Raw genomic sequence first — 19,283 nt, 5'->3', positions numbered from 1 at the left:
GCCTTGAAGAATAAGATTTAGATGCATGGAGGAGAGGAGGGGGAGAGCTGCCTGAGCAGAGAGACAGTAGGGTTAAGGGAAGACAACAGGTGAGTGAGGCTGGAGTGCTCTGTCCATTGAGGGTGTGCTCCACTCTTCTAGTGCCAGGGAGCGGATGCCCCATCCTGGTTACTGGTAGGACTCTCATGGGACCAGGAATCTTGCAGGGACTTGGGGCTCCCCAGGCTGAGGGGGCAGACATGTTTCAGGGTACAAAGCAGCTTGTGATCAAGTCTCCCTGCAGCTCTTTCAGTGGAGCTTCTTCTGACCTCTACCCTCTGCTGACTGTTAATGCACTCACCTCTCCTCTGCCTCTGGACCCCTCCCTGGAACCCTGGGCTTCAGCTGGTTGCCCATCAGCCTCAAAATTTCAGCATACCCATGGCTTCTGCCTCCCCACATCTCTGCCTCTCGAAAGCTGGGTACTATCCTCTCTCTCTGCACTTCTTTTTTCCTACTTTGGCCCCCCGCAGCAATAAATGATTTCCTACCTACATATCCAGTTGAAATCCTCACAAAGGTGAACCTCATTAGCCTTGGATATATGACAAATACCTGTCACCAATAAGATTTTGATCATGTGTCCAGTACTCGTCAAATTGGACACACTCGGAACAGTGTGTGGACACCTGATGGTAATTCACTGGAGCCATTTGCTTGAACAGCAGCTACAGGAAAGGACTTCTCAGAAGGGGTTTGGGGTGGTGGGTTAAACTTGTCTAAGCAAAAGATATAGTAAGAAAAACAAGCTGTTGGTTACCAAAAGGGGAAGGGGGAGGGATAAATTAAGAGTACGAGATCAGCCTATACAAGCTACTATATACAAAATGAAATAGCCAACAAGGTCCTACTGTGTAGCACAGGGAACTCTATTCAATATCTTGGAATAAACTATTATGGAAAAGAATCTGAAAAAGAACGTATATACTTTGCTGTACACTGGAAAGTAACGCAACATGGTAAATCAACTACGTGCCTGTGTGTGCTAAGTTGCCTCTGTTGTGTCCGACTCTGTGTGACCCTATTGACTGCAGTCTGCCAATCTCCTCAGTCCATGTGATTCACCAGGCAAGAATACTGGAGTGGGATCCCATGCCCTCCTCTGGGGGATCTTCCCAACCCAGGGATGGAACCCGAGTCTTTTAAGTCTATGTGCATTGGCAGGCAGGTTCTTTAACACGAGTGCCACCTGTGAAGCCCTAAGTAACTATGTGCTTAGTCGCTCAGTTGTGTCCAACTCTTTCCAACACCATGGACTGTAGCCCACCAGGCTCCTCTATCCATGTGGATTCTTCAGGCAAGAATACTGGAGGGGGTTGCCATTTTCTTCTCCAGGGGATCTTCCAAACCCAAGGATTGAACCCAGGTCTCCCACATTGCAGGCGGATTCTTCACCATCTGAGCCACCAGGGAAGGCCACTGTTCTACTAAAAAAAAGATACAGAGAGATAAAAGGCAGGAAAATTGTCTTAGAGTAAGTTCATGGAAGAACCTGAATTCTAGACCAAAGATTCTCAAATCTGATCATTAATCAGAACCACTTGTACCCCCAGTTTCTGATACAGTAGGTCCGGGTTGAACCCAAGAAATCTCACTTCTGACAGGCTCCCATGCTTGTCCAGACACTATGCTTTGAAAACTGCTGACCTGGACTGATTTAGACTCCCTCCCTCAGGGCCCATCTGGCCTACTGCCTATGTGTGTATGACCCTGAATGAAAAATGGTTTTCACATTTTTTAAAGGTTGGAGAAAAATGAAAAAAAATTTCCTGTGACCTGAATACTATATGAAATTCAAATTTCAGTGTCCATAAATGAAGTTATATTGGAACGCAGCATGCTCGTTTGCTTATGTACTGCCTATAGCTACTTTTCAGAAGGGGTGGCAGAATAGAGAAGAGGCCAGAGGACTCACAAAATATTTGCTATCTGGATTTTTAAAAAATTTATTTATGTATTTGGCTGTGCCAGGTCTTAGTTGCAGCACGTGGGATCTAGTTCTCTGACCAGGGATCGAAACTGAGCCATTGGGAGTGTGGAGTTTTAGACACCTTAGAGCAGCAGGGAAGTCCCTTTTTATTATTATTAATGATTTTATTTTATTTGGCCATGCAGTGCAGCATGAGGGATCCTAGCTCCCTGACCAGGAATCAAACCCATGTCCCTTGCATTGAGAGTACAGAATCTTAACCACTGGACTGCCAGGCAAGCCCCAATTTGGATTTTTATAGGTGAAGCTTGCCAACCTCTGTTATGTACTAAAGGGTATGGTAGTACTCTAAATGTGCCAGAGGTTATTTGCAGAAGAGACATACATAACTCTAGAAATCCTCTTGGGGAATTCTTTGACTCACTAAATGACCTGGTCCTCGAGTTTCTGCTTCCTGGGCTCAGGGTGGAGAGCCTGTATCCCCTCACCCCCACTCCCAGGACCATCCCTGGACAAAATGTCCCAGCCCCCAATGAGCATCCACCTCGTGGAAGCTGGGTCCTGGGACCTGAGTTTCTGAATTGTCAGCAGGGGGGACTCTGCCCCAAACCACAGCTGCTCTTTATAGTCACTGGTTTAATAGATCATCATCTATTTCCTGCTTAAAATAATTAGTGGGATTGTGGCCTGCTCCCTGGGCCAATCCCGGAGGAGGGGATTAATGTGAGCAGGATGCTTCCTGGCCATCTGGGCGTTGACACCCCTCATTCCCACAGCGGACTTCTTGGAACCTTCTGGCTCTTACACTGACCGTCTAGGATCCCTGAAGAGATGCATAGGGATGCATGCCTTTCTACTCCTTGTCCTCCGCCCTCTCCCACATTTGCAACACAGATTCCCCTCCTCCACCCCATCCCCTACATCCCCTCCCCGCAACCCCATTTAACTTGTTAAATTAAGCCCAATAATAATAACACTAACTAACCCTAAGTAATGGGCTTCGCAGGTGGCTCAGTGGTAAAGATCTGCCTGCCTATACAGGAAACACAAGAGACTCAGTTTGATCCCTGGGTTGGGAAGATCCCCTGAAGGAGGAAATGGCAACCAATTCCCATATTCTTGGATGGGAAATCCCAAGGACAGAGGAGCCTGGTGGGCTACAGTCCATGGGATCCCAAAGAGTCAGACACGACAGAGCGGCTAAAAAACAACAACAACCCTTATTTGCTGTCAGGTGCTATTCTCAGCCTTGAGTGTAGATTGTCATAATTAGTCCTCACAAGAAAGACATCAGAAAGACAAGATTATTACCCCTGAAAGAAATGAGGCACAGAGAGGTTTAGCAACTGTCTAAAGTTAAATAGCTGGTAATTGGAAGACTCTGTAGATCCTTGCTTCTCTCATTACAGGACATTGCCCCTCAGTCACACTGTAGATTCACTGGTCCTGAGAAAAATTATCTCCAAGAGATGGAAAGAAGCTTACATCAGTCTCTATTTGAAATGTGAAAGCTAAAAATTAATAAAGCTTTTCAAGGAAAACATCTTTGTGACCTTGAATAGACAAAGATTTCTTAAACAGGACATGAAAGTGTTCACAATAAAGAAGAAAGATAAATTGGTGAATGTTAAAGTTAACAACTTCTATTTATCAAAAGACACCATTAAGAGAGTGAAAAGATAACCTTTTTTATAAGCAAAAGTATTTGAATAGACTCTTCATAGAAAAGGATATTCTAATGGCCATTAAATATACAAAAAAGTGCCCAACTTGATTAGTCATCAGGAAAATGCAAATTAAAACAGTGGTGTGATACATTACACCTCCACCAGATGAAAAACAAAACTAAACTTTTGTCTTTTGACATCCAAGTATTGAGAAGCATGTGGAGCAGACAGAACACTCATATATTCCCGATGGGAATATAAATTCACGCAATTGCTTTGGCCAACGGGCAGCAGCTACAAAAGCTTAACTGAGGCCCACCCCATGACCCATCCATTCCATTCCCACAGAAAGGTGTACAAACGTTCATCAAAAGAAATCTACTGAAAATCTCATGGCAGTACCACGTGTAATAACCCACAAATGGAAAATACCTAAATGGGCATCAATGGTAGGATGGATAAGTAGGGTTATATACACACAATGGAATACTATGTAGCAGTGATACACTAGTACAGCTACTCATAGTGTGGATTAATTCATCTTACCAGCAATGTTGAGCAAAGGAAGCCAGATACAATACACATACGAAGGAAGGTAATCTACACTGTTGGCAGTCAGAACAGAAGTTGCTCTGGTGGGATTGGGGTGGGGCAGGTGTCAGTAACTGGAAAAGGGGGCTTGAGGGGCTCCTGGTCATGTTCTTTCTTGATTTATGTGCTGTTAAACAAGTATGTTCAGTTTGCGAACATTTTTGTCTGCTGTTTTTATGTGCACTTTCCTATATGCAGGCTGTATGCACGTTTCCTATGTGTATGTTGATTAAACATTTACAAAATATCTCTATTGGGCATACAGTGAATGACAGTTTTTTCCTGATCCACCTGTCCTATCGTCACAACATGCTTGGTTTCCTAATGTTTTGTGTGTAGATTGTTGTTGCAGATTGTATGTAGATTCATGTTGACTCTTTGTAACCCCATGGACTGTAGCCTGCCAGGCTCCTCTGTCCATGAGATTTTCCAGGCAAGTATATTGGAGTGGGCTGCCGTTTCCTCCTCCGGAGGATCTTTCCAACCCAGGGGTCAAACCCACCTCTCCTGCATTGGCAGGCAGATTCTTTACCACTGCATCACATGGAAAGCCCATGTAGGTAGATATGAGGACCTATTTATGGATTTCTCATTAAGGGAGCAGTTGAGCTCAGGAAAATCCCATCACCCGCCTTGTAGTAACAAAGATACCCACTCTGAAGGCAATTTCCAAGCACATTCCTGGATGAGTTAAATCTCTCAAGCACCTTTTCTTATTCTGAAGAGTCTTCTGTAGTCTGATCCATCGCCCACATCTTGGCTGTCAGCAAACTTTCCTGCTTTGCTCAAGGAAGAAATCCTTTCTGACTAAGCTAACAGGGAGAGTGTTTCCTGAGCCTTGACTCTTCATAGTGACATCCAAATAGACATGAACTGGTATCAGTTGTCAGTCCCTGGCACTCATGAAGATTAGAAGCTGGAAACCAGCAAGCGTATCTGCCTTAGCAACTTGTCTTCTTGGGTTTCATGGTTCTCTGCTTTAAGTTTGAATTAATTGTCAATACTCAAAAATCTGATTTCACCTAAAACTCTAGGGTTTGGGCTTTTCTGGGGGGGGGGGGGAGTCTAGTGTCATCTGTCTCACTGTGGCCATGTTATGTCCTTGTCCTGCTGATAAGAGGCTACAACTTCCAGTGTAGAGAGTTGGGAAATAGCAGCAGAAGGCTCCTGTTCTGGACTTGATAAGATACGACACTGGACATTTCATCAATCAGGTCAACAGTTATTGATGGGTCAGACCCTGTGTTAGGGGCTAAGCCAGTTATTTAAGCATTTTGACCTTAAGTTTCATCCTCTCTAAAAGAGGAGATTGAACTAGAGATTTTGTACACTCCCCTCCAGCTTTAAATTTTGATCCTTCTCTGACTTCAGTTAAACTCTGGAGAAGCATGATGCGTAAGTAGGTCTTACAGGTACGTGAATCATTTCAAAATAACATGAGTAAGTCCCTGTAGGCATCCCCAACCCCTCCATGGTCACTGGGGTATAGCATGGCCTTTCTTCTTGAGTATTAATATCCAGGAATCTATGAAAAAAGACCTAGTAAAAGTCTATTGGTCTTCCCCTAGTGCCTCAGTGGTAAAGAAACCCCCTGCCTTTGCAGGAGATGCGTGTTTGATCCTTGGGTTGGGAAGACTCTCTGAAGAAGGAAATGGCAACCCACTCCAGTATTCTTGGCTGGGAAATCCCACGGACAGAAGAGCCTGGTGGGCTACAGTCCATGGGATCACAAAGAGTCGAACACAGCTTAGTAACTAAGAAGAAAAAACCTCTTCATGGCCTTGGGAAAAGAGATCATGAAAGAAAATATCTATCCTCCAGACTTCTACCTAAAGATGGCACTTGATACTTTTCTTCTAGAGGATTCACTGAATTTCCCATTTTTCATACCAGTATCTGAATATTATTGTATACCCAGATACTGGTGTGGAAGATACACCACGCCCACTGAATCAAAGTCTGCATTTTAGCAAGATAACCCTGGTTTTCTTACGATTCCATCATCATCCCAGCCAACAGTCAGATGGAAGGACAGACGGCAGCTGTGGTCTCAATCTTCCTTCACTGGCCTCAGACACCAAGATGGCATTACCCATACATCCCTGGATTGGGCTGGCTCTCCAGGCCCCCTGCCCCCCCACCCACCCCTACTCAAGAAAGCATGTTGGGATTCCATCAAGCGGAAACGATTGTTTCAATTCATTATGCATTTTCAAAAGCAAATCACGTGCATGCTTTCCTCCCATCACCACTATCAAACGACCAATGGCCATGACCCTCTTCACAACTGCTCACAACACACCCATGAGGGAGACACACGGTGGAGAAGGGCTAGCATGTGGCCTGGAAAGGAGAGGCCAGCTCGAGAATGGGATAGCAGGGCTTCCCAGTTTACTCCAGGCGGATGCTAATGAGCCTCACCAGCCCTTAATCTCCCTGCCAGAGAAGCAAGCCCATAATGTGATGAGCTGTCACAGTTCATTATGGGGACAGCCGCTGGGTCCAGAGGTACCCACAGGCATAAGAGGGGGCAGAGGGCCTGAAGAAGGGGGTCAGATCCCCCCACCCCAGGTCAGTCTCTGCCCTGCGTGTCTGCTGGGCAACTTTTTCTCATGTAGGCTCTGAGGAAAGCCTGCTCGGTAAGAGGACTTGCTCCCTCCTGGGTGGCATGGCGGGGCTGGGCACTGCCCAGCTGGGAGCATCACTCAGGGAGGTGCTTGCACCACACCAGCAGCTCCAGGACAGGGGCTACTGGAGAGGAGAGGAAACAGAATGAGTGTGTGGGCTGGGGAGGGAGGACCCAAGCTTTTCTACTGGTTCTCACTAGGATTCCACTTTCCTCCAGGTAAATCAGACCCCCTCACCTCCCATGTAACAGGTCAGTCACTGAGTCCTGGATCTAAGGATAGGATGCAATCTCAAGTTTGATCTGTTCCAGATTCCCATTACCAGGAAAAGAATCAGTATCCCCTCATCACAGATGAGGCCACCAAGCCCCAAATGATCAAACAGCACACCCAAGGTCACTGGACCAAGACTGTTTGGAAACAGAGGACCTGGGTACTGATGACATTTCTGTCTCTCTCTCTCCCCATATCCACATACTCAGTCTCATAGCAGGCCACTGGATCACTGTGAACGGGACTCTTTGTATGGCCCATATCCTCTGGCTCCATTTGGGGAGGGTCCTGCGGGTGAAGCCCCTGCAGTGGGCTCAGCTGGAGAAGGCAGCTCATGTCTGGATGCTAATGGAAGGCCCTGAGCCAGAGTAGGACAGGGCTTGTTGGCAGCACAAACCTGGGCCTCCTAAAGGGGAAGAGAAGGCTGAGAAGTCTGCAGGCAACCATCTAAATGCATGAGGGTGAATGTCAAGAGGGCTGAGGAGCCTGGAGACTTCACGAGCCCTTAGTCCTGAAGTTAAAGGCAGACACAATCCCAGATGTTCTCTGGGGCAGGACGTGTCTCCCCGGGGACAGTGCCTGAAATTTCAGACTCCAAGTCCCTGAAATTGGAGGTGGCAGGAGCCGCAGTGGGTAGGACCACAGAGGCAAAGTCAAAGCTGTGATCTTTCCCCCAGGTGCTGGAGGAAGGTGGCGCAGAACAGAACTGCCTCTGGGTCAGCTTCCACAGCCGAGGTCTCAGCATCTGTAAACAGGAGACAGGGGAGGTGTGTGAGGAAATGAGACTAGGGGGCCAAGAGGACAGGGATATGCTGACTAGAGAAAAAGCATTGCTAGCTTAACAGCACACAGAGTGTAGGTCGACAGGGGTGGTGGGAGTGGGGTAGCCGAGTGGAAGCGGAGAGTCTGATAGGAACATGTTTTGTTTGTGATGGAACAAAACACAGCTCTCAGTATGTAAAGTACGGAGCCATCCGGATGGTTGAAGTGCTTCTTCAGAATGAAGTTGAGGGACTTCCCTGGTGTTCCCATGGTTAAAACTTTGTGCTCCTAAAGCAAGGGGACCAGGTCCTATCCCTAACCGGGGGAACTAGATCCTGTGCGCCACAACTGAAGATCCCACACGTGGCAACTAAAACCTGGAGTGGAAATTTTTTTTTTTTTAAAGAATAAAGTTGAAAAAGAGCCTAGAACTTTGTCAGCCCTGATTTCCATGGAAGGGACTTACACGGATAGTGAATATAGGGATACTGTCTAAAGACTAATTTTCTGAAGGCACTCTGGCTGACGGAGTAGAAAGAAGAGTTTGGCTAGATTAGGGCAAAAATAAATGAGTATAAATTATGTGTTGGGTAGTTTATCAGTGTGAGCAGGAGAATTAATCGGCGACGCGCGTGTCTCTGGATGTGTGTGGAGGTGTAATTCAGAAATGGCAGCAAGGCAGCATTAAGGTTGAGAAATGGTGCAATTAAAAGAGTCAAAAATCACCTCTGTGACGGCTCCTGCATCACCATTAATTCAGCCACATTACCTTCTGTAAACATCTCACGTAGTCCCGCTTGCAGCTCCCAGCAGCTCACAGAGGAGGACCAGCTGCCGGCGGTACAGCCCAGGCTCCTTGGGGAAATTAGTGATTTTCCTATTTGACCAGCCTCTAGGTTAACTAAGAGTCCTGCCCAGCACAGCTGCAACCATTTATATCTTATCATCCTGCAGGTGCCAGCAGGGGAAAGAAGTGAGACGGCCATCAGCCACACATTGATGGACAAGGTCTCTGGGACAGGGCCTGAGATGATGCATTTTTAACAAAGTCCTAGCAGTGCTGACCCTGCTGGTCCCGGGCTGCCTTTGAGTGGAAAGGATCTAGATAATATGGATCAGAACCACTGAGGTCACTCGGGAACTTTTAGAAATACTGGTCTCGAGTCCCACCCCAGACTTCCTGAATTGGGATCCACATTCAAACAAGATTCCCAGTGCCCATTCGTGTCTGAGAAGCTTTAACTTAGAGCACTTCCTTGGTGTTCTTAGATCTGTGATTTCCCTGAATGAGAGACAGAAGTGCTCGTGGGCACTTGTGAGTGTTTGGGGGCACAGATGGCATTCCAGTCCTTGAATCCTGCCACTCATGTCTCCTTTCTTCTGGCTTCTCAACTGAAGGAGACTCAGTCAAGGAAAAGTAGCGAAACAGGGAACTCAATGCAGAAAAAAAAAAAAAGCCTATAAACATGAACTTGTGAGCCAGCACCTGAGTCTTCCCAATGCAGAGCTCCTGGGATGATGCAGGCTGATGCACCAGTCCGGAGAGCCCAGGAGGATTCCTCATCTTACAGAAACACTGGGTTTCTGGGACACACTGAGCTCGCTCACCCCATCAACCGCAGGAGCAAGGACCACCCACCTGCCTCACCTCCCAGGCGCAGGTGGAGATGCCGGAGCAGATGTGAGGGTCTGGACAGCCCAGTCTGGAAGGGCAGAGGGGTCTTATATTTGACTCACAGTGATGAGGTGGGGCGTGTGATCCATCTTGCCAGGTGCCAGAAGTAAAAGAAGAAAGTGATCTCGGCTCCTGTCAGGACAGTCATTAAACACCCAGAGTGGATTCCCAGGTGTTTCAGCCATAAATAATCTGTCTGCCAATGCAGGAGATGCAGGTTCAGTCCCTGGGTCGGGAAGATCCCTTGGAGGAGGAAATGGCAACCCACTCCAGTATTCTTGCCTGGGATATTCCATGGACAGAGGAACCTGGTGGGCTAATAGTCCATTGTGTAGCAAAGAGTCAGACATACTGAACACTGAATGGGGCAGTCAGACTGGCAAGTCCTCTTGCCTCTGTGAGAAGTCTGTAGGTGGGGTTGGCAGAGTGATGGAGTCCCCTCAACCACTCTTGGGAACAAGGGACTGAGTGCAGGCTCCTAGGTTGTTCCTCCCACAGCAGCTGCCAGATGGTGTGGAAGCTGATGGCGTGATGAAGGGCAGAGGTCACTCCTGCTGGCCTGATGCTCGGTAGTGGCGGGGGCAGCAGGCGGAGTGGCTATCAAGAGTTGTCTGCTTTTTTTCAGGGAAGACTGTGACATGGATGCTTTACTGGGAATAAGGAGCAAGACCTCTTTCTATACACTGTAAGGGAGCAGAGCAATGCTTACCCTGGAGAAGGGAATAAGGGGAGACACAGTGCTGCCTTCTGGGCACAACAATTTCTCACAGTTGCCCATGGAGCCACCAGTTCACAGAAGGCTATTGCGTGTGTTCTCTCTAAGGGACAGGACTGTGAAACAGAAGGGAATTTGTTCTCTGTTTCTCCAGAGAATGGATGTGGACCAGTGAAGAGAAGTAGCAGGGGAGGTTAGTTTTTGGCAAGCATCAAAGACATGAGAAGAGGACCTACTGTATGAGCTTTGGAGTAACCAACTGTATGACCTGAGCATATCACTGGACGTTCTATACTCCAGTTTTCTCATCTATAAAGTGGAGATAAAGTAATTTAAAGTGTTTAGCATTGTGTTAGAACACATTATCTTTGTTTTCATTAGGATTAAAAGAGGATGTTTAACAGTGTGCTCTGACAGCTGGCAAGACAGCGAGGTCAGTAGTCTGCCTCTGAGTGGATGAAGCTTTGAGTTGTCTGACAAGGAAGAAGGATCTCAGCACATAGATGGGCCCTATCTAACCCTAGTCTGGGCAGTGCTTTTCTGGACAGCTCACCAACTGCAGGTCCCCTCTGAGTTTGCTTTCTAGAACAGAGGTTTTGTTTTCTAGAAGAAAAAGGGCAAGAAAATGTTCCAGAAGAAAAAGGGCAAGAAAATGTACCAGAAGTGTAGAAATTCTTTCACATGAATCCTCAGGACAGAAATTTTTGAGGTCTCTAAATGGAAGAAGAAAAGAGCAGGGTGGCCGTCTTCAGCATCATGCCTGCTTTAGGCTGAGCAAGGAGAGGCCACATGGTACCCCTGCCTATAGTACTGAGTATCGTAGGATGGTCTCTATGGCAACACATGGCTAAGAGGCTCTGGGTGCCAGAACACAGTCAGGCACAATTAACCTCTCCCTTACCTATGTCAGGGGCTTCCCTGGTGGCTCAGAGGTTAAAGCGTCTGCCTGGAATGTGGGAGACCCAGGTTCGATCCCTGTGTCAGGAAGATATCCCTGGAGAAGGAAATAGCAACCCACTCCAGTACTCTTGCCCGGTGAATCCCATGGAGGGAGGAGCCTGGTAGGCTACATTCCATGGGGTCGCAAAGAGTCGGACACGACTGAGCGACTTCACTTTCACTTTCGCCTATGTCAGGAGAGTCAGCTACCCCCATGGATGCAAAACCTTGGTCTCCACTCCTTCAGAACTAAAGTATCTGAAGATACACTTCAGACTGTCAAAATAGTTAGCTGAGATAAAAATTGCTATATAACATTAGTTTCAGGTGTACAGCATAATAATTCATTATTTATATATGCTAGAAAGTAATCCCCACCATAAGTCTAGTCACCATTCATCACCATAAATTGACCCCCTTCCCCCATTTCTGTCCCCACAACTCCCTTCCCCTCTGGTCAGCCAACAATCTGTTCTCTATCCAATAATCTGTTCTCTGGGTCTATGAACTTTGTTTTGTTTTGTTTGTTTCAATATTTTTAAATTACACACACACACAAGTGAAATTCTACAGCATCTGTCTTTCTATGTCTGATTTGTTTCACTTACCATAATACCTTCAAGGTTCATCCATGTTGTTGTAAATGGCCAGCTTTCATTCTTTTCATGGCTGAGTAGTATTCCAGTGTGTGTGGGTTAACCCCTCAGACATGCAGATGACACCACCCTATGGCAGAAAGCAAAGAGGAACTAAAGAGCCTCTTGATGAAAGTGAAAGAGGAGAGTGAAAAAGCTGACTTAAAACTCAACATTCAGAAAACAAAGATCAGCACATCCAGTCCCATCACTTCATGGCTAATAGATGGAGAAACAATGGAAACAGTAAGAGACTTTATTTTGGGGAGCTCCAAAATCACTGCAGATGGTGATTGCAGCCATGAAATTAAGAGACACTTGCTCCTTGGAAGAAAAGTTATGACCAGCCTAGACTGCACATTAAAAAGCAGAGACATTACTTTGCCAGCAAAGGTCCAACTAGTCAAAGCTATGGTTTTTCCAGTAGTCATATATGGATGTAAAAATTGGGTTATAAAGAAAGCTGAGCACCAAAAAACTGATGCTTTTGAACTGTGGTGTTGGAGAAGACTCTTGAGAGTCCCTTGGACTGCAAGGAGATCAAACCAGTCCATCCTAAAGGAAATCAGTCCTGAATGAATATTCAGGATGCTGAAGCTGAAACTCTTAATACTTTGGCCCCCTGATGGGAAGAACCAACTCATTGGAAAAGACCCTGATGATGGGAAAGATTGAAGGCAGGAGGAGAAGGGGATGACAGAGGATGAGATGGTTGGATGGCATCACCAACTCGAGGGACATGAGTTTGAGTAAGCTCCGGGAGTTGGTGATGGACAGGGAAGCCTGGCATGCTGCAGCTCATGGGGTCACAAATAGTTGGACACAACTGAGCAACTGGACTGAAGTGAACTGATATACCACCTCTTTTCCATTCATCTATCAATGGATAATTAGGCTATTTCCGTATCTTGGCTCTTGTAAATAAAGCTGCAATGAACATAGGAATGCATATATATTATATATATGCTTTGTTATATATAATATATATACATATGTATATATATTGCATTACTGTTTTTACATTCTTAAGGTAATACCCAGAAGTGCAAGATCTGGGTCATATGATAGTTCTGTCTTTATGAGTGCTGTCAATCGATTTGAAAAAATAAGCAATAATCAATCAATCAATCGCTCCACTCTCCTGCCCACCCCTCCCATGTTGCAGGATTGATGAGTGAACTTGGAACCTGCCTGAGACTGACAAAATTTCCTCCCTTCCACACATCTGAGCATATATTCTTGCCATGTTGAGAGGGGCTAAGACCCCAGGACTTGGATGCTAGCTCTGGGAGGAGATGGAAGCCCAATTTGAGTTTTGAGCTCAATTTTATAATTCAGTTCTGCTCATTCAGAGAGCTCTGCATTAGAGTCTGGGGTACACAGGGGTTGTTTATTCCCCATAAATTTCTCCTTGCGTGTACCTCTTCAGGGGAAAGGGATTGGAAGATTAGAACTTGGGCAGTTCAGGGACTCTTGCCCAGAACATCAAAACCTACACTTGACCTAATAATATGCCATTCGGAGATGGGCAAAGGCATCACTAACAGGTGGCATTGGAGCTGGGTCTTGGAGGATGGATAGAAATCTGACAGGAGGATGAGGGTATTTATTCCTCAGGCTACCCGAGAGGTAGGGAGGGGAGTGCATGGGGCAAGGTTGCCCAGGAGAGCTTTCCCACAGCCACGGAGGCATTCTCTACTTCTTTGATGTTCTCACCATCTAATTTGAGTTGTCTAAGTGATGGATGGGCTGGGAGGGCTGTTTCTCAGTGGGTAAGGGATTCTGAGTCTGCTGGGTCAGCATGTTTTTGGCAGGCTGTCTGTCTTGATTTGTTTCTTTGAAGGGCCATTGCTCAGAAAGACTTTGTGATCAGCAGAGCCTGGGGCTGCTAGGTCGTGTCTGTTTCTGTGCTCTAGCAGGCATGCTATCCCAGGCTCAAAGCTCTGTTATCTTTATTATTCAGCGTCTAGTAATTCCCCCCTGGAGGAGGGATAGCTCCAGCTGATTCCTGGGCAACTCTGTCCATTCAGTGTTCAGTGGGATGGGGATTCTGAGACTGGGTGGGATCTTTGGCTTCACTGCTGGAGAACTGTTGAGTAGTTTGTGAACTCAGGTGGAGAATGAGATGACATGATAGCAAGTAGGAAGGGTCATGTGTCGTATTACATCCATGCATCCAATCACTCATGTAGCCTATATTCACCAGGCTCTTGTTTTGCCTCAGATACTGGGCACAGATAAGACATGGTGCCTATTTTCTCCAGGAATAAGCCAATGAACATGGCATGTGAACATGCCATGTCAGAGGGAAGTTCAGGGACTCTTTGGAGCAAGGAGGAGTGTTTCTGCCTTAGCCTAAGATGGGGTATGGTCAGGGAAGATTCAACCTCTAAGCACCCATCACCCCAGATAGGACTGCCATAAGGACCCAATGACTATTTTCAAGATGCATGAACATTGTGTAGATGGTTAAGTAAAAGAGAACAGGTTTTATTGTTTTTATTGCTATATCTGGCTCCACAGCACGACAGAATCCTTCAAATAACTGTGGTGCTGAAAGATTTGACTCAGATCGCCTTTGCCTCTAAACCCCAGCATCCAGCATTTTCCCACCTCATTTCTCTTTTCTATGTTTTTCTCCCAATCTTCTTCTCTACCAATCCCCAAGCCACATTTTTCCAATGCTACACTTTAGGTGGTGCAGTGGTAAAGAATCCACCTGCCAATGCAGGAGGCGCAAGAGACATGGATTCGATTCCTGGATTGGGAAGATCCCCTGGAGATGGAAATGGCAACCCACTCCAGTATTCTTGCCTGGAAAATTCCGTGGACAGAGGAGTCTGGTGGGCCACAAAGTCCATGGGGCCACAAAGAGCTGGACATGACTGAGCAAGGATGCACACAGACTTTACCTAGCTTCATGTGGAAAACTCCTCTGAGCATGCTAATTTCATTGTCTCCTTCCTGCCTCCCACACAGGTGACCCCACCTTCCAACAGTGCTTCTAGGAGGGAGGGCAGGCTGTGAGCAGGGACCTGCTTGCACTCCTCTGGCCTCAAGCCCCAGCAGTTCAAATGCCTGCTGCAACCAACATGACTTCCCAACGTTCTTTTTTTTTTTTTTTTAATTTACATCGTCTTTGGTGTTGAAGATTTGTCATATGTTTATTGGCTATCTGATGTCCTCTTTTTAAAAAGTAATTTTATTTATTTACTTTTGACTGCACTGGGTCTTTGTTGCTTTGCCCGGGCTTTCTCTAGTTCAGAGAGCAGGGGCTACTCTCTAGTTGGGGCGTGCAGGCTCCTCATTGGCAGTGGCTTCTCTTGCTGTGGAACACAGGCTCTAGGGTGACTGGGCTTCAGTAACTGTGGAGCAGGGGCTGCACGGCATGGAGGATCTTCCCAGACCAGGGACTGAACCTGTGTCCCCTGCATTGGCAGGTGGCTTCTTATCCACTGAAGCACTGTGGAAGTCCTACAACGTTCTTAATGTTGTCCTCTTATCACTTTGTAAATGGAAGCTTATCTTTCCCACTCTATTATAATCTACTGAAGGCCAGGACCAACGCCCTTGAAAGCTTTTCTGTGCTCCACACAGGCTGGCATTGTGAGAAGCACTCAGTGTTTGTCTTCACTTTATCAAGAGGTTGATAAAAATGAGGCTGTTAATTCCATCTCTGGGACTTCATTTGCAATTAAATGGATGGTGATATCTTGGTTATGGCTTAATTAATAAATTCAATAAACGTGAATTAAGGATCTATGATGAGTCAGATGTTACGTACAGGCTCTACAGAGATGAATGGCAGGTCCCTGCTCTCAAGATGTTCATAGTCTAGTAGGAGAGACGAACATGTGCAAACAGATACTTATAATACCATGGGTAATTGCTACAGAATAGGTTTGTTTAAAGGACTGTGAAAACCCAAAGGAGGGAGCGAGAGACTGTGCTTGCTGACATGATGGATTATCTTCATTTTGAAGGATGCAAACAAGATTTCCAAAGGGGTAGGGGGGAGCATTTCAGGCAGAGTAAGAGAGGGCACAAAGATCCAGAAGCACAGTGGAGTGGGAAGCTTCTTTGGAACAACTTGGGCATCTCAGTGTGTCTAGGACATGGGTGCTGCGTTGGGGAATGGTGTCAGATTGTGCAAGCCCTTTTGTACCAGCTCAGGGATTGAGACTCTATGTGGTACTCACAGAGGGCCAAAGGAGGTTTCCAGACATGTAAGTCAGTGCCGTGATCCTGTTCAGAAGACACCGTTTGGTCTCTTTCTGTCTGGAGGGCCAGGAAGGGCTACACAGAGGCCAAGAGAGGCTGAAGGATCGAATGGATTTAGGAAGAGAAGCTGACGGCAGAGGTCAGTTTACAAGGAAGCTCTAATTATTCTCTAACATATTAAGACTACTTTGGTGGTAGAGAGAACTCATCGACTGTAAGAGGAGGGATGGAAGAAATGGGGAACCATTAACCAAAAAAGAGAGATTTTTTTTAAACTGACTTTCTAAAAGGCTTTTCTAAAACATATATATATGATAGCTCTATCATTCATGATATGGACATTAGTATCAATTAGATTCATTGTAGGTACAAGGAGAAAAACAATTTAGAGAGTAAATGGTTAAGGACAACTTAGATCTTTCTCTGTTAATGCTTAACTATCATGGATGATTGCATGGCTTGTTCTGGCTTCCTAGTCATATGTAGAATTAATCTACATCTAACCTTTTTTTGCATAGCATGTGAACAGACAAGCCAGACCTGCAGGCTTGTCCACAGCTGTCCAGCTGTGTACCCCGTTTACCTTGGCAGCTTCCTTCCATCCTGGACATCCTTTCCCTAGCCTTCCTGACAGGGAGACCCTCCCCTGATTCTGCACTGTGAGTGGAGATGGGACAGACAGTATGAAATGTACCAAGGGGCTTCCCAGGGTGGTGCCACCTTGCCTGAGTCACTAGAATCTGAATTCTCACCCTCAGTTTTGCAAGATCCCAAAGCCCAGTTCCTCAGTGTTCCAAAGTTAATTAAGTTCAGAAAGGATGAGCTAAAAAAATTCTACCAATTCATAAATTTACCATGAGAAACATAAATGCCAGAGGGGATAGTCACTTGTGTCCTCCAGACCAGTGAGCACATTTACTCTGCTTTGACATTTCGGCAAGAAGCCAAATTTCAGCTTGGAAGTTGCATGGTGAGTAAGGAGTCCCAACAACTGGAGATAGACATGTGCTGGAATAATGGAAGCTACTAGAGTTGTCTGATGCCCCCATGTCCCCCAGAGGAATTTTCCCATCCAGACACTCAAGCAGCACCAGTCTCCTGGTGGCAATTTCCCTGAACTTGTAGACAAAACTTTCAGGAAAAATGTTATTTGAGATGCTTGTGTTACTGGTGGTGAAATCAGTAAAGGACTGGGCAATAACAACCTCTGGTTTCAAATCAGAAGTTCCCACAGTCTCCTCTTGAGATTTAATTAATTTACTAGAGCAGCTCATGGAACTTGGGGAAATGCTTACATCTCCTAGTTTATTAATGGGCTTCATAAAGGATGTGCTTCCCAGGTGGCTTAGCAGTAAAGAATCCACCTGCCAGTGCAAGAGATACAGTTTCCATCCCTGGGCTGGGAAGACCCCCTGGAGAAGGAAATGGAAGCCCACTCCAGTGTTCTTGCCTGGGAAATGCCATGGACAGAGGAGCCTGGCCGGCTACAGTCCATGGAGTTGCAAAGAGTCGGAAATGACTGAGCGACTAAACAGGAACAACAGCATCATGAAGGCTGAAGATGAACAGCGAGATGAGCAGATGTCCAGGGCAAGATCCAGGAGGGTCTCAGGCACAGGAGATCTGTCTCCATCAAGTCGGGGGCTCCCTTCTGGGGTGGACATATGTGCCAACCCGGAGGCTCCCAAACCCTCTACAGCTGGGATTTTATGGAGGCGTCCTCACAAGAGCATGATCAATTATTAACTCCATTTCCGACCCCACTCCCCTCTCTGGAAGATGGGGCATGGAACGTTCCTCATCATGGCTTGGGCTTCCTGGTGACCAGCTCCCAGCCAGAAGCCCACCCGAAGTCACCTCCATAGAACAAAAGACCATCCTAGTTATGACTCAGAAATTCACAAGAGTTTTAGGAGCCCATGTGTCAGAGACGAGATCAAAGTCAAATATGGGAATATGAGATGCTCCTAGAATTGTTATCACTTAGGAACTTACAAGGGTTTCAGGAGCTCTGTGACAGGAACTGGGCACAGAGACTAATATGCATATGCTCTGTTATTTTCTATTCTTTCACACAGTCTACTGAGTCAAACTCTAATCTCTTCTGGAAACACCCTCACAGACACACCCGGAAATAATGTTTAGGAAAATATCTGGGGACCCGGTGACCCAGTCAAGGTGATGCAGAAAACGAACCATCACGACACTGAAGGTCAGAGAAAGGTTAAGTAGATTATGGTACCTTCTCAAGAGGCTGTCGTTTTCTGTGATGGCCTCTTTTTTTCTTTCCGGAGTTTGCTTTTTCTGGCTCAGTTGGGCCTCACCACACATCTCACCGGCAGGTAAGCTGTAGCTTTCCTTTGTTCAGTTCAGTCTCTACCTTGAATCTTCCAAACAGACACTTTTCCTTCTGCCAGCAGAGTGGGATCTGAGGAGAAAGAAGAGAGAAACACGTGCGGTCAGCCTGCACTATTTAATTGGAAGGACATTGCTCTCTAAGTAAAAAACTAAGGTAAGAGTAGTAAAAAACACTCACATATTCCATTCATCCAGGAATTCCACTTCATGTAAGTAAACAATTAAAAAAAATAGGAAGAGCTAAAACTAGAGAATTCCATGGACAGAGAAGCGGGACAGGTTGTAGTCCATGGAACTGCAGAGTCGGACACGACTGTGCAACTAACCTTCACTTTCACTTTCATCACACTGCAAAATTGATGGCAATGCAAAGTCCCACAATATGGAATCACTGATTTAAAATACAGTGAGTGCATGTAAGACAGTACTGGGTAGCTTAAAAAAATAGATGATAGGACTGAAATGAATCTTGGAAACATTTTTCTGTTATAATGCTAAGTAAAAAGGCTGGCTACAACTGTGTAAAAATTTATTAGCACAAGAAAAAACAAAGAGATCTAGTATAAAGACAAATTCTAGAAACTGTATAAGACCTGGGATATTTCGAGTGATGTGTTTCCTTCGATTCTGAAAAAGTTCTCTGATGTTGTCACACTGGTTTTGCAATTAAAAATAAAGACATGCTACCAACACTGGCCTCTATAATTGGTTACTTTTGTGTACTGAGACATTGAATGAATTATATTTGAACGTGGCCATTGCATGCCTTCCAGGCTTGGTGTCGGAGGCCAAGGAGCCTGGCACCCGTGGCTGGCCTGTCCTCGCCGTGAGAGCGTTTTGCCCCCTGCAGG

At 46.0% G+C, this 19,283-nt stretch overlaps 1 long non-coding RNA gene across 1 annotated transcript; it reads right to left on the bottom strand.

Moving 5' to 3' along the window:
- Nucleotides 1-887: 887 nt before the first annotated feature.
- On the bottom strand, nucleotides 888-19,061 carry LOC138447523 (uncharacterized). Its single transcript, XR_011259869.1, has 3 exons — nucleotides 18,611-19,061; nucleotides 18,317-18,502; nucleotides 888-1,466 (listed from the first exon to the last, which is right to left on the bottom strand). It is a non-coding gene; the product is annotated as an uncharacterized lncRNA (long non-coding RNA).
- Between the last annotated feature and the right edge of the window lie 222 nt (nucleotides 19,062-19,283).

Source organism: Ovis canadensis, chromosome 11 (assembly GCF_042477335.2).
Source record: "Ovis canadensis isolate MfBH-ARS-UI-01 breed Bighorn chromosome 11, ARS-UI_OviCan_v2, whole genome shotgun sequence".
Lineage (NCBI taxonomy): Eukaryota > Metazoa > Chordata > Mammalia > Artiodactyla > Bovidae > Ovis > Ovis canadensis.
The sequence above is the reverse complement of the archived record's forward strand: the minus strand, read 5'-3'. Positions and strand labels throughout refer to the sequence as shown.